This window comes from Mustela nivalis (genome assembly GCF_964662115.1).
Source record: "Mustela nivalis genome assembly, chromosome: 6".
In the NCBI taxonomy this organism is placed as follows: Eukaryota; Metazoa; Chordata; class Mammalia; order Carnivora; family Mustelidae; genus Mustela; species Mustela nivalis.
The window spans coordinates 42,439,648-42,452,755 of record NC_139025.1 but is presented as its reverse complement, the minus strand read 5'-3'; the positions used below and the strand labels follow the sequence as shown (position 1 = coordinate 42,452,755).

The following is a 13,108-nucleotide window of genomic DNA, read 5'->3' as shown; positions in this document are numbered from 1 at the left end:
CCCAAAAGTTACAAGATGTGTTAAATTTCTGAAAATATACTCTAAAAAAAGTAGTTAATGAATTTTATAAAACCCTTCTTCATTTTTTTACTGAACAATATTTTTAAAACTTTATAAAGCCACCAATACTCTTACGATGTAAGGTAATACCCTTAGAGGGATGGGCACTTTTTATTTTTCCTTTTTAAATTATTGATTTAAATGTCAGATTTGAATTAAATAGCCTTATTAAGAATTCTTAAGGGAATTATTTGTGTAAAAAGTTTTTTTTATTGTTTTGATTAAACAGTCTGTCTCATAAACTTTTTTTTCCACACCAACTTAGTATTTCTGAGTTAAAATTATTGTGGCTTTTATACACTGTATGATTTAAGGTCTTTCAAAGCACAGTTTTTACACAGTAACAACTAATATTTTTCTTTTATTTTTTACTATAGTATTTCACACTGCTTTACAGACATTCGTAGACTCCTTCCTGTACCACCCCTGTGAGGTAGGTAGGTCAAGTTATCATCCAGAGCCTCTGTGGGGACTGCTGCCATAGCAGAATGGTTGTTTCTAAGACAAAGGTCAGAAAAGGGATGTTAATAAACAGTCCTCAGGTTTAAGGGACTTTTTTAGGATTACATCTTAAATTCCAACAAATCAGATTTAGGAGTTACTGAAAGTGAAATTGATCCATCCCTCATCCAAACTTTGCAATACTTTCCTGTTCTGACATCATTTAGATAGTTAGCTGTATTATCAGATTAGAAACCATTGTACGCGGCTGCTGAAAGGAAAAGGAGGCAAAAAGCTAAACATGGGATGAATTCTGAACCTTTTAACCTGGCTGAAGTACGTTGGTCCCTGTTATGCAAATACCTTCAATCCTCTGCTAAGTTCAGTGGAAATAATTTTCTTGAATGACAGGTTTATTCAGCAAGGATTCAGTTGGTGATTAATCCCCCTTTGATCTAGGGTATTTCACTTAACTACCAGTTACCTCGTTCTGACAAAGTGCAACTGAGATTAGGGAGATCACTAGAACACTACCAGGGTGTGCGTTTATTCTCTCTAACCTTTTAAAGCAAGGGCCAAGAATGCAATTTATTTTCAGTATTTGAAGATGTAAAGTCCTGTCTGCTAAGTTAGAAAGTCAATTGAATACCAAATGAAGTTTATTTCTTTACGTAATAGAACAAACATTTCTTTTTGCTTCGACTAACAATGATTTTAGGAAACATAGGCTTTGAAGAAAGAAGAAACAAAGACTACATTCTAAGTATATCTTCTAGTTTTGTTTCATGTATTAGAGTGTATACTTATTGGCCCTGAGATAAACCAAAAATCAAAGCAGTGGCTATAACTTAGGTTGAGAAAATGCTTCTATTTTATTAAACTGCATGGTTTCTCCCTGCCCTACCCCCATTAAAAAATGTCATGCTCTGTGGTAAAGAAATCCAATGAGGAAAACATATTGTAATACACAATTATTCATCTTAAGACTTAGAGTTTCAAAGCTTTATTTGTTAACTTAGTCCTTCCTTGAGAAAAAGGGCTTGTTATATTGTCACCATAAGAATAATCACATTCTTTTCCAGAATGATGGTTTTTTTTTTTCCATAAAGGTAAGTGATGCCATTACAAAAATAATCCAGATTATTTTAAATTATCAAAATAACTACTTTCTGCTATATTGTTTACTATTTCTTCTGCCTTTTTCTCATTTGATTGTCTTCTCTTCTTCCATAACTTTGAACTTTAAAATACTTTATGGAATTTTGCACAATATTTTAAGAATAAAATTTTAAGATGTGTTTTATTTTGGGCTTCTTAAAGAATTAGCTTTTGAAAACTATTAGCAATATCCGTGTCAATATTCATCTTCCAAGATACCAAATTTGGAGATTTATTCCTTTAAGTATATTTCAAGTTTGACTCTTTAAAAAAGAAACATGATAATTTGTAACAAAAATAGTTTTAAAACACTAAATTATTATTGATTAATTTTATTACAGACAAGGCATTTTTTAAATGCTTTATCATTGTTCATTATTCTAGTAGGACTTTAGAATACAAGTTACATGCTTAAATAACTTTCCCTACACATTTTTTTTGTCTCAAACATTCTGTGATCCAATTTCTGAATTGAAACAATGACTTGTACACATCTAATTCATGTTGGTGCCAAGCGAGTCTCTCTAGTTCCAAATTAGTAACCAATTTGTTTCTAAATATCTTCTGATAGCAAGTTACCTAACCAAAGCAAAATTGACCTTCTCACTTAGGCAGCACATATACCAAAGCAAAATTGAAAAGCAGAAAAAGATAGAAGGGCAGGATCCCTGGCTATAATTCTAAGAAACTAGTATGTTTAATAATTAACTACTCTATGCCATCAATATTTAGTTGATAAATGTTGCAGTATATTTTGAAATATGCCATCAGAGACTCTAGATGAAATAAATGTATGTATACACATATGTGTATTTGTGTAATATATGTTACTGTATCTGACTTGGTGGGTTTCCCTATGAAATGTTTGTGTTCATGTCAAAGGAAGAGTATTTAAAGTCAAATATCTTCTCTCCAAACATATTAACAGTAATGGAGAGGCTCAATAAAATGAAAATTAATGGAGAGCTCGTGCAATTACTCTGAAAAATTACTCTTAGGAACTAAAGCCTTTTCAACCAGCTTCTAATGTTTTTCATCAGCTGTTTTATGGAGATGATAATGTTATTGTGTATGTATAGCCTGGAGCAGTCAGTGCCTTATCTGTATTACTAGTTTACTGAGAGGTCCAGATTGCTTTCTTTAGGCCCTAACTAATCTGTGTAATTGTCGGCAGTGTGGTGCTAATGTATGGTGCATAACATTTATGGATTGACAGGTACCCTGGGAGGGAAACCACCTACTGAATTGTTTTTTCCAGTAAGACATGTGGAAATTTGCATGTCTTAATAATCCATTAAACATTTGAAGTCAAACTGTATTTTTCTTCTTTTTAAATGTCTTCTTTTTAAATAATAGTATCTGTAAAAACAATATTGTTTAGTTAATATGCTACTATTAATAAAAATGAAAAATGAATCATTATTATGCCTCTTAAGATTTTTACTTTTTCTTTCAAAGGACTTGAGTGCCCTCTGCAGGCTATAAAGGGATAATTAATGACTGTATTCAAACCCTGTGATTTTTTTCCCTTTAAGAAGCATAGCCTGAATTAAGTGGGATCCATTTTATTTATATTGTTAGCTTTGTTAATTTGTCAGTGATTGAAGCTAGAGTTCCTTTGTCAGTTTTATAGTTGTATTTAGTGTGAAAAGTATTATTACCATTGATTTTCCAAATCACTTAGCTGGGTCTCTTTAAATGTTGGAACTATATACATTGGAACTAATAATACACATTCCCTCATAGAAAGGAGATCAGGAAAACATTAAGCTATTTTGAAATTTATCGGGGCTGTAGAAAATAACTTGGTTATTTCCCTTTACATTTTTAGGGTATTGTACATTTGGTATGAAGCCTTTTTCAATATGTATCATGTAAAATTTTTAAATTACATACAAGTTTTATCTATTGATCTTGTTGATGAGTGATGATTGTGTTCAAGTTAAAAAACAAGGCTTCTTAGAATTTTTTTTAAGAAAGAATTAAACAAATAATGGTTTGTTGTGTTATTGTATATGTCTGCTAACTAAAAAGAGCATTTCTGTTTGAAAAGCAAAAAGCAGAGGTTTCATTGAATCCCTCATTTCAGTGTACCCATACTTTCTCAGAAGGTGTAACAGTTCTGTTCCTAAAGAATATAGGAGTTCATTTTGTATGTAAGCTATAGAACCGGAGTGCCAGTGGCACTTCTGATTCACTTAAAGCTGCCAGGGAAACTAAACATGATGAGAACAAGGGGAATGACTGGGTCAAATTAATAGAAATAGATCTTTTTGCAAGCAACATAATGATCCTGATCATCAACCTTGAAAAGTAAATTGGAACAAGCAAATTGCTGTTGAAAAATTCTTTCAGCACTCTGCTGTTGCTACTCAGCTAGTCATGGCTCAGCCGGGGCAAGGAAAAAAAATGCACTCAGTTTTGTATTAACAAAGGCAACATTATTAAAGTGAATGTTTGCATTGTGTTTATTGAAGTGTTCAAAGAATATTTGTTGCATCTTCAACGCTATTCTCCAGACTAGTACGGTGCATGAGTGATAGTAAAAATGAGTTATGTATACATTTTAGAAAGATAACATTTGACTTAAATGTTTCTTAACTAATCTTCAAAATATTTAAGCATCAGACTTCAATATTCTTTTTTGAAGATTTTTATCTAAAAAATGTATCCCCTAAAAAAAAAAAAAAAGACTCATTTGCTTGACTATACTACTTCAAATTACTTCCAAATTGCTCAATAAAACTTTCCTCCCAGAAACAACAGTGCATAGGGAATAATGGGCTGAAAGCAATCGAACAAAAAATGAAAACAGCTGTGAAGTTGCTGAAGCGAATGTATAATATATGTGCATTGGAGAAGCAGCGTGGTAAGTGTGAGCACTTGTGTGAGCTGCAGTTGTCCTGAACTACCTCATAAAAACTAAGCTGAGAAAAGTCAAAACAGCAAATGATAATATGTCAGTCTGACATTTAAAAATTTAATAAGTATATGTTCTGGTAAAATGGATAATTAATAATTAAAAGTTCAGAAAGAATTTTAGCTTTCACCTATCTAAAATGAACAACTTAAATCACTTATATTTTAGGAGTAAAAAAAGTACAGTACTTAATGGGGATTAAAGTACAGTATTTTACTTGGTCTCTTAATAAGTGTTAATGAATGCAATTCGGTATTCTGCAGTCTCCTATGCACTCACTAATTTCTGAAGAACTGTTTTCTTAGATTCACCACCAGGACAGGTTGTCAGTCTTCTACATTTCAACCTAAAAATTTATCTGGCACAATTAGCAAAGATTATTAGCCCATGCTGGAGGCTGTTGAGAACCTCTTTGCCAGATATTTTATTTTTACCATGTCTATAACATATATTTACAGAGTATTACATATCTATTACTTTAAAGTCCAGAAAGAATTGATAAAAATTACCTTAAAGTTATGAATTACCATATAGAAGTTTACATTTAAAATGAACTTTAACATTTCCCTAAAGAACTATCTTTGTCCATAATCTTTAAAAAAAAGATTTTTTTTTTTAAATAAAGCAAATACCAAGCCTCTAACTCTACTTTTGCTAAGGAAGTAATCAGAAAAAGTGGTTAGTAATGTGCATAGCTTAATTATAATGGCAAGAGGACTTTTTAACTGATGTGGATATCAGTAGCTTCATGCCCAGGATATGTATTTCCTTCTATTAAAAGAACATGCCATTATATCTAATATTGAAGACCTAAACACAATTGAACATAAGGTGTGACTTCACATTAAAAATTACTGTGTAATCTAGTTGAAAGGGAAACCTTAATTTAGTCAATAAAAACTCAATGTTAGGGCCCCTGGGTGGCTCAGTAGGTTAAATCCTCTGCCTTCAGCTCAGTTCATGATCCCAGGGTCCTGGGATCGAGCCTTGCACTGGGCTCTCTGCTCAGCTTCCCCTCCTCTTCTCTCTGCCTGCCTCTCTGCCTACTTGTGATCTCCATCTGTCAAATAAATAAATTATATCTTTAAAAGAAAAAAGAACTCAATGTTAAACTCTATTGTATTGTACTCTTATGTGCCACTCCAGAACTAAACACAAAAACAAAAAATAGTATCTGATTTTGGATAGTACCTTATGACTCCCACAATGTATTAGCATTGTAATATGGAAGGCTACTTCTATACATTTTTTAATACAGAAACTGTTCAAAGAAGTGATGGTTGGTATTCCCCAGGCAAACAGGACAGAAGGGCCTCCCAAAGGCAACATCGTATCTGTGCAGGTCTGACAAACAGAATTCCAGAAACCTGAACGTCTAAGATAGTAAGTGTATACATGGAATATTTTTTTGGTTTCCAATGTTTGAGATTTGGAGAGATAGATAAATATAAATTTCTAAGGAAATTATTGCTATATTTAACTTCCACTCTAGGATGCAAATACAAAAGCACATCTGCCTACTAAATCTACATTCCTCCACTCTGTCTTCTTTTCTTTGATAATTTTGAATGCCTATTCACATATGCTAGTATGAGATTTGCCTTCGTGTGATCAATGAATAAAACAGAATGGTGTATAAAGAGGATTATAAAGAAAATATGTAAGGGAAGAACTTACATAACTTGGTAGAGTAAAATATGTTATATTTGATAAGCTAATGTTTTCTCTAGTTCACCTACAGTAGAACTTCTACCTTCGGAATATATTCTAAGCCTTGTTTCATTTGAATATGTATACATGCACATATATACGTGTGTATAAGTAAGTAAAAGAGAAATATAAGCTCCAGAGCACTGGTCTCACCTATTAGTTTACAAATCTTTCCTCCACCTCCCATGCCAATATTTTGAACTTCTTGAGGACAATGACATTTATCTTCCCATCTTTGTATTCCCAGTGCCACCGAGAAACACAAAAGAAGCTTAGTCTTAATTCAGTGGAGTAGTTAAATGTTAAATACATAATAAAGCAGATTGTCTTTCCACCTAAAACAAATCAATGGTGTTTGAGTGATCATAGTTTTGCATGTGTGTATAAGAAGTTCATTGTTCAAACAGTGGTTCGGTCCACATTCAGCACAGGTAATTTCTGCCCTGTGATTGCCATCTATAGCACTATTCAGAGAGAAATTGTCACCATTTGTGACACTTCTTCAGACATACTGTGCAGAGCTTTGGCTCAGCCTGTTAGACCAGCAACAGCTGAGGCCTGCGGTTGCTGCCCATCATAGGACACATTCTTTGCAGTTATGCTTCAGTGAACCTTAAAGCCCTTGGTGCTCCCTTCTCAGAAATCCTTTCTGGAACTCATTCTACAATGGCTTTGTGAGTTCCCCACTATTCACCAGAGTTGATCCTGATTTTGTTCAATATAATATGACCTGATATGCTGTGACTCCTCTCATCCCATAAAGCCAGAGCTTTCAGTGATTCCCATATACTGATGTAATAGTGTCACCAGTATCCAAGAATTCCAAATGATTATTTTGAACATATCCATTAACCACAAAGGCAGAGTGGTGTAGAGGAAATCTACAATCTTTGAAGTCATACACAGCTGATTTCAAAACCTGCCACTTACAAGTTGGGTGGTCCTGAGTAAATTACTTAACTTCTGTGATCCTCCCTTTCCTCCTAGCTTCAAGGATTATTGCTTTAAATGATACCAAGTTCTCCAAGTAGGTATTCAATGTTTTTTCCCTTCTATATCATAAGTTAAGAATGGCCTTTTCATGTAACTGTCTCTGCCTATAATGAGACAGTTATAGCTTCAGATTATCAAAATTATATGAGTTGTCCATTTGACCTTGGTGGGGTCTTTTGGTTTTATTCTTGTTTTTTTAAGTAAGTTCTATACTCAACATGGGGTTGGAGCTCACAACCTCAAGATCAAGAGTCACATGTTCTGCTGTTTTGTGGTTCCTTTGACGTGAGGAACCATGAGCAGCAAAGTCTCCTGTGACCCTGTATGAGGTGGTACAGGAAGTCCTACATGGGAACCAGTGCAAGTGCTGGAAGTTTTTGGAGACGGTGGAACTGCAGATCAGCCTGAAGAACTATAACCCTCAGAAGGACAAATGTTTCCTGGCTGCCATCAGTCTTAAGTCCACTTCCTGCCCCAAGTTCTTCATATGTGTTTTGAGGGACCAGTGGCACTTTGATGAGGCCAAGGCAGTGGAGATCCCTCACAGGTCCCTCATGTGGACATGAAGCACTAAAGAAACTCAACAAGAATAAAAAATTAGTCAAGAACCTGGCCAAGAAGTAGGATACATTTTTGGCTTCAGAATCTCTGATCAAGCAGAGCCCACGAATTCTGGGCCCAAGCCTGAATAAGGCTGGCAGGTTGCCTTCCTTGCTGACCCAGAATGAGAACATGGTGGCCAAAGTAGATGAAGTGAAGTCCACCAACAAATTCAAGATGAAGAAGGTGATGCATCTTGGAGTGGATGTTTTCCACATAAATAAAAATAAATAAAAAATAAATTAAACAAACAAACAAAAAAAACAAAAAAAGTTTGTTACTTACATCTTTCCACATAAAGATGACAGGTGATGAGCTTGTGTACAACATCCACTTAGCTATCAGTTTCCTGGTGTCATTGCTCAAGAAGAACTGGCAGAAAGTCTGAGCTTTATACCTCAAGAGCACCATGGGCAAGCCCCACCACCTGTACTAAGGCACAGTTTAATAAACCCTAGAGCTTACATTTAAAAAAAAAAAAAAAAAAGAGCCACATGTTCTACTGATTGATCAGTTAAGTGTCCCTTTTGGGCTTGGGTTTTATATGTTCAGCTGTATCTTATCTTGTAGGGATGCCTACTCCACTGCTTGACCAGGCCCTTGGAATTAATAAACCGGCTGTAGAATTGAGTGGGTGTGTTTTTTTTTTATTGTTTTATTTAAATTTCAGCTAATATACAGTGCAATATTGGCTTCTGGAGTGAATTAAGTGATTCATCACTTACATAGGTGTAAGAGTTTATAAACTTTACTAAAGTTTAACAATTCGTCATTATTCATAGGAGGACATTCCCTCAAAATTCGTACTATAAGGTTTGAAAAAACAGTCATCTGTCAAAAGTGAGACTAAATTAAAATAAAATCTGCCAATAGAAACATCGAACAAATAACAATAATAGCCCACAAACCTTTAATAGAGCTTGATTCTAGAAGGTTTTTCTGTATGTCATCCAAGATGTAGTCTATGCCATTCATAACTAATTGTTACATGTGAAAGTCATTTCTTCATAAGATGAACCACTGATTAAACCTGAGTCTGATGTCTGGTAAGGAAATGAATGTATCCAGAATATTGTGAAACATACATTTATGTGACATACTGTACTAGGTATAGGAAAAAATTTAAAGATTGCTTGCTTTCCCAGAATTTATAGTCTAAAAGATATAGAAATGTTTTAAGTATTAGCTGTTATCCCTGGAGTTTTCTTGAAATACTTTTTCCTCTAAATAGGAAAATATTTATTCAGTTGGTAACATAGCTTTTAATGTCAAACTGCTTGATTTATTGATATAATAAAACACTTCTTGAATTGTCAAATTTAGCTTCCTGAAAATCTAAAGTTACCGAACAAGGATACTTAAATCTTAGAATGCTAAAAAGGGTTGAAAATAATTTGCTCTTTCCCCACAGAATAGGGACATTTTGTTTACTTTTGTTTTACTGACCCTTTTGCCCAAATTAACTTGATTGAATAAAATACCCTAAGCTGCAGAGTTCTGATAGAAGGTGGGCATATTTCTTCATCTTCCCCAGATCTGAGTCTCGACCACAATGCCAAGCCTCTCTGATGTCTGAAAGTGGAAAAATGAATGGTAGGATAATATCGAGGCCTCTGAGACCCTCAGTAACTCCCGCTGAAGACCATTCCTCTACACCCAAGGAAGGGAGGACCTTCCTAACTTCCCAGACCTGCATCAGAGGGTTCCTGGGGATGCCCAGTTGGTGGCGCCTGAGAGCTTCCTAGGGGCTGCATGAACCCACAGCTACTAATGGGTATCTCTCTCTACGTTTCTGTTTCTAGCAAATGCACTGGTTTTACGTTTTTAGTAGTCCTATAAAGTTTCCTTCTTAAATATAAGTTAAAATTGAATATATAACAGTATAAACTATACTGGAATTTAAATTAAATTTAAAAAATAAATTGAAAATGAACATTTATAAAGAAAGGTATCGAGTAAATAATAGTTCAGGTGGTATACGGTGAACAGAAAGGTGGAAACACAGATGAGTGTAGAAAAATTATTTTGGAGGGGTTTGAGAATCAGAATTCGACACTTAGGGAATCTAAAATAGGAGTAACTTTTCATTATGCTACTCAAGATAGTTTTTCAGTAAAGTCCTCAGAGGGGCTAATAAGCAGTGTAGTCTGTGGAGAATATACTCTGGCTTTTGGGCTAGGCAGACACAATTCAAATGCCATCTCTGCACAAGTCAGCCATGGGCCCAGAGTCCTCACTTGTAAACCAGGAGTCTTAACCTCATAAGGTTTGTGTATGAATTAATGGTACACAGAAAGAAAAAGTACATAGGTGTTGCTCATTCATTCCTTTTGATTCACCCTTGAATAATGTCAGCTGTTTCTATTTTCTTCATAACTTCTGAACTAGAAGTAGGTCCCAATTATTTCCATTCCAATTTTTTTTTTGTCATGTGCTAGCAAAATGTGGGAAAACAGCATACTGAATTCCCATATTTACTGCAGTACAGAGAAGTTCAAACTTTGTGTTAGTGGCAACGTCAGATGTAGATTTTCTTTTTTTACATATTTATTTATTTTAAAAGATTTTATTTGTTTATTTATTTGTCAGAGAGAGAGAGAGAGAGCACAAGCAGGCACAGAGGCAGGCAGAGGCAGAGAGAGAAGCAGGCTCCCTGCCGAGCAAGGAGCCAATGTGGGACTTCATCCCAGGACCCTGGGATCATGACCTGGGCTGAAGGCAGCAGCTTAACCGACTGAGCCACCCAGGCATCCCAATTATTTATTTTTTTAAATATTCCTTTTTAAAAATTTGCATTGTGTTATGTTAGTCACCATAAAATACATCATTAGTTTTTGATGCAATGTTCCAAGATTCATTGTTTATGTACAACACTCAGCGCTCCATGCAACATGTGCCCTCCTTAATACTGACCACCAGGCTCACCTGTCCCCACCCCCCAAAATGATCACTTTGTTTCTCCAAGTCCACAGTCTTTCATGGTTCATCTCCCCCTCCGGTTCCTCCCCACCCCCCACCCCATTCACTTTTCCTTTCTTTCTCCTCCATGTTATTCCTTACGGTCCACAAGTAAGTGAAACCATATGATAATTGACTTTCTCTACTTACTTCACTCAGCATAATCTCCTCCAGTTCCATCCATGTTGATGCAAAAGTTGGGTGTTCATCCTTTCTGATGGCTGAGTAATATTCCATTAGGTATATGGACCACATCTTTTTTTATCCTTTCATCTGTTGAAGAACATCTTGGCTCTTTACACAGTTTGGCTATTGTGGGGATTGCTGCTATGAACATTGGGGTACATATGGCCCCCCTTTTTTTCACTACATCTGTATATTTGGGGTAAATACCCAGTAGTACAATTGCCAGGTCATAGGGTAGCTCTATTTTTAATTTTTTGAGGAATCTTCACAGTTCTCCAAAGTGCCTGCACCAACTTGCATTCCCACCAACAGTGTAAAAGTTTTCATCTAATTAGGCTAACCAGCTTCACTGCTTCTCCTTTTATGCATAGAATAAATGAACTTAAACACATATACATTCTTCTAACAGATAATTTTCCTCTGCTTTGGTAACTAAAAGCTAAGAGCTGAAATTTTGACCTTTATTCAACATTTTCTAGAGCTTTTAAAATATATTTTTGGTTATCATCTTCATATTGTGTTCCTTTTACTATTCTCTATTTTCTCCTTGTATCTAATTTTTATTTGATATTACTACCCTGTTATATGGATTTTCATTAATTGATGTTTATTGTCATATCCTTTATTGCTGGTTTCCTCAAGTCATTTTTAGAATAAGTTTAAGAATAATTATATATGCAAAATAGTGTCATTAATCTATCACTGATAATGTTCTAGGCAAAATTTAAGAGAAAAAGATTGGAGAGAATTTAATATGATCCTGAAATTGGTCATGTCAGACAGTTCCCTAGTGACTTCTAACTTTAAGCAGTTCATTCTTGCTAAAACGCAGTGAACTTAGTTAATGCCACCAATTATTGCTTTGTATCAAAAGCCATTAGAATCTGTTTGACTATTTTTTTTAAATGAGACTCACTTCACTAACTCTACCAGCTTATGTATTCAAATGCATATCGTCTTTCAAATTAGTCTCCTCTAGAGATGGTTCTAGTGAATCCATCATAGCCAGAAAAATAATGAGGGGACTTCTCTTTGCAAAAGCCTTCAAAGCCAATTTAGAAGCTACAGAAGAAAAATAAACTTTATGATTGCCTCTTCTCTTTAAATAAAACCCACTTTATCTAGCTTAATCAACTGTCTTATATTCATGGGACTCAATTTTTAAGAAATCAAATATTTGGAAGAATATGCCACATGATTTGAAGGCCATTCACAAAGAAAATGGAATTTCCAGAAAGACTTGGTATGATGACAGACTCAATGGAATAAGTGTTTAATTAACCAAAGAGACTACTTTGAAGCTCTATTGCAAGTTTGGATGTTTGTTTCTAAATGCATCTCAGTAATAAGCACATCCCATACAGATAATTTACATGTTTCTAGGAAGCCAAAATATTTTCAATATCAGGATTTATTTGAGTTTTGTTTGATTAAAGCATAAAAATAAAATTTTAAAATAAAAATAATAATTTGGGGGTCTTTATAGCAAAGATCTATTTTGACAGGAAAATTGCAGCAATTGAAACTCTAGTGTATAGAACTGGGGCTGCCTAAAATGAAGGGCAAATAAAGGAGGAGTTATGCATGTGTTTTCATATTCTAATTTGAATACTCTATCAAGAGAAACTAAAAATTATGTTTTGTAAGTCATTCTCATTCTTATAACAATCTTGTGATTATTTGTATTTAATGTTAAATATTACCTGACATTTTTAGTTCTATTATTTTTAGCTGTTCACCCACAAAGGCAATAAAGCTGACATAATTACCCCCTTTTAATTCACAAGAGACATGTATTTACCTATTTGTTATAAGGCTTTTCAAGCTAGCATGCTGTTACTGTGACAAGACTACTTTGAACACACAGTAGGTAAAATAATATCGTCTGTTGCACAGCAACCTCAATAGCTGAATGTTAATTTAACCAGTAAAGACAAAGTAATTGTAATAATAAGAACTCCTTTCTTCTGATGAAGTTAAAAATGGAACTCAAATTGTACTTACATGGCTCATTGGCTTAGTAATCACTGGAAAAATCAACCACAAGGTAAAGCCTTATTTCAAAGCAGCAACTTGTTACTA

The 13,108-nt window shown here is 34.4% G+C and overlaps 1 protein-coding gene and 1 pseudogene across 4 annotated transcripts in view; one reads left to right on the top strand and one right to left on the bottom strand.

The window, feature by feature from the left end:
- TIMM9 (translocase of inner mitochondrial membrane 9) overlaps window positions 1-13,108 on the bottom strand; it is a 906,959-nt gene that overhangs the window by 4,954 nt on the left and 888,897 nt on the right. The window lies entirely within an intron of this gene.
- LOC309866948 (large ribosomal subunit protein uL1-like) lies at window positions 4,259-8,512 on the top strand (annotated as a pseudogene). The gene is made up of 2 exons: window positions 4,259-8,068; window positions 8,148-8,512. The product of its transcript is annotated as a large ribosomal subunit protein uL1-like (transcript).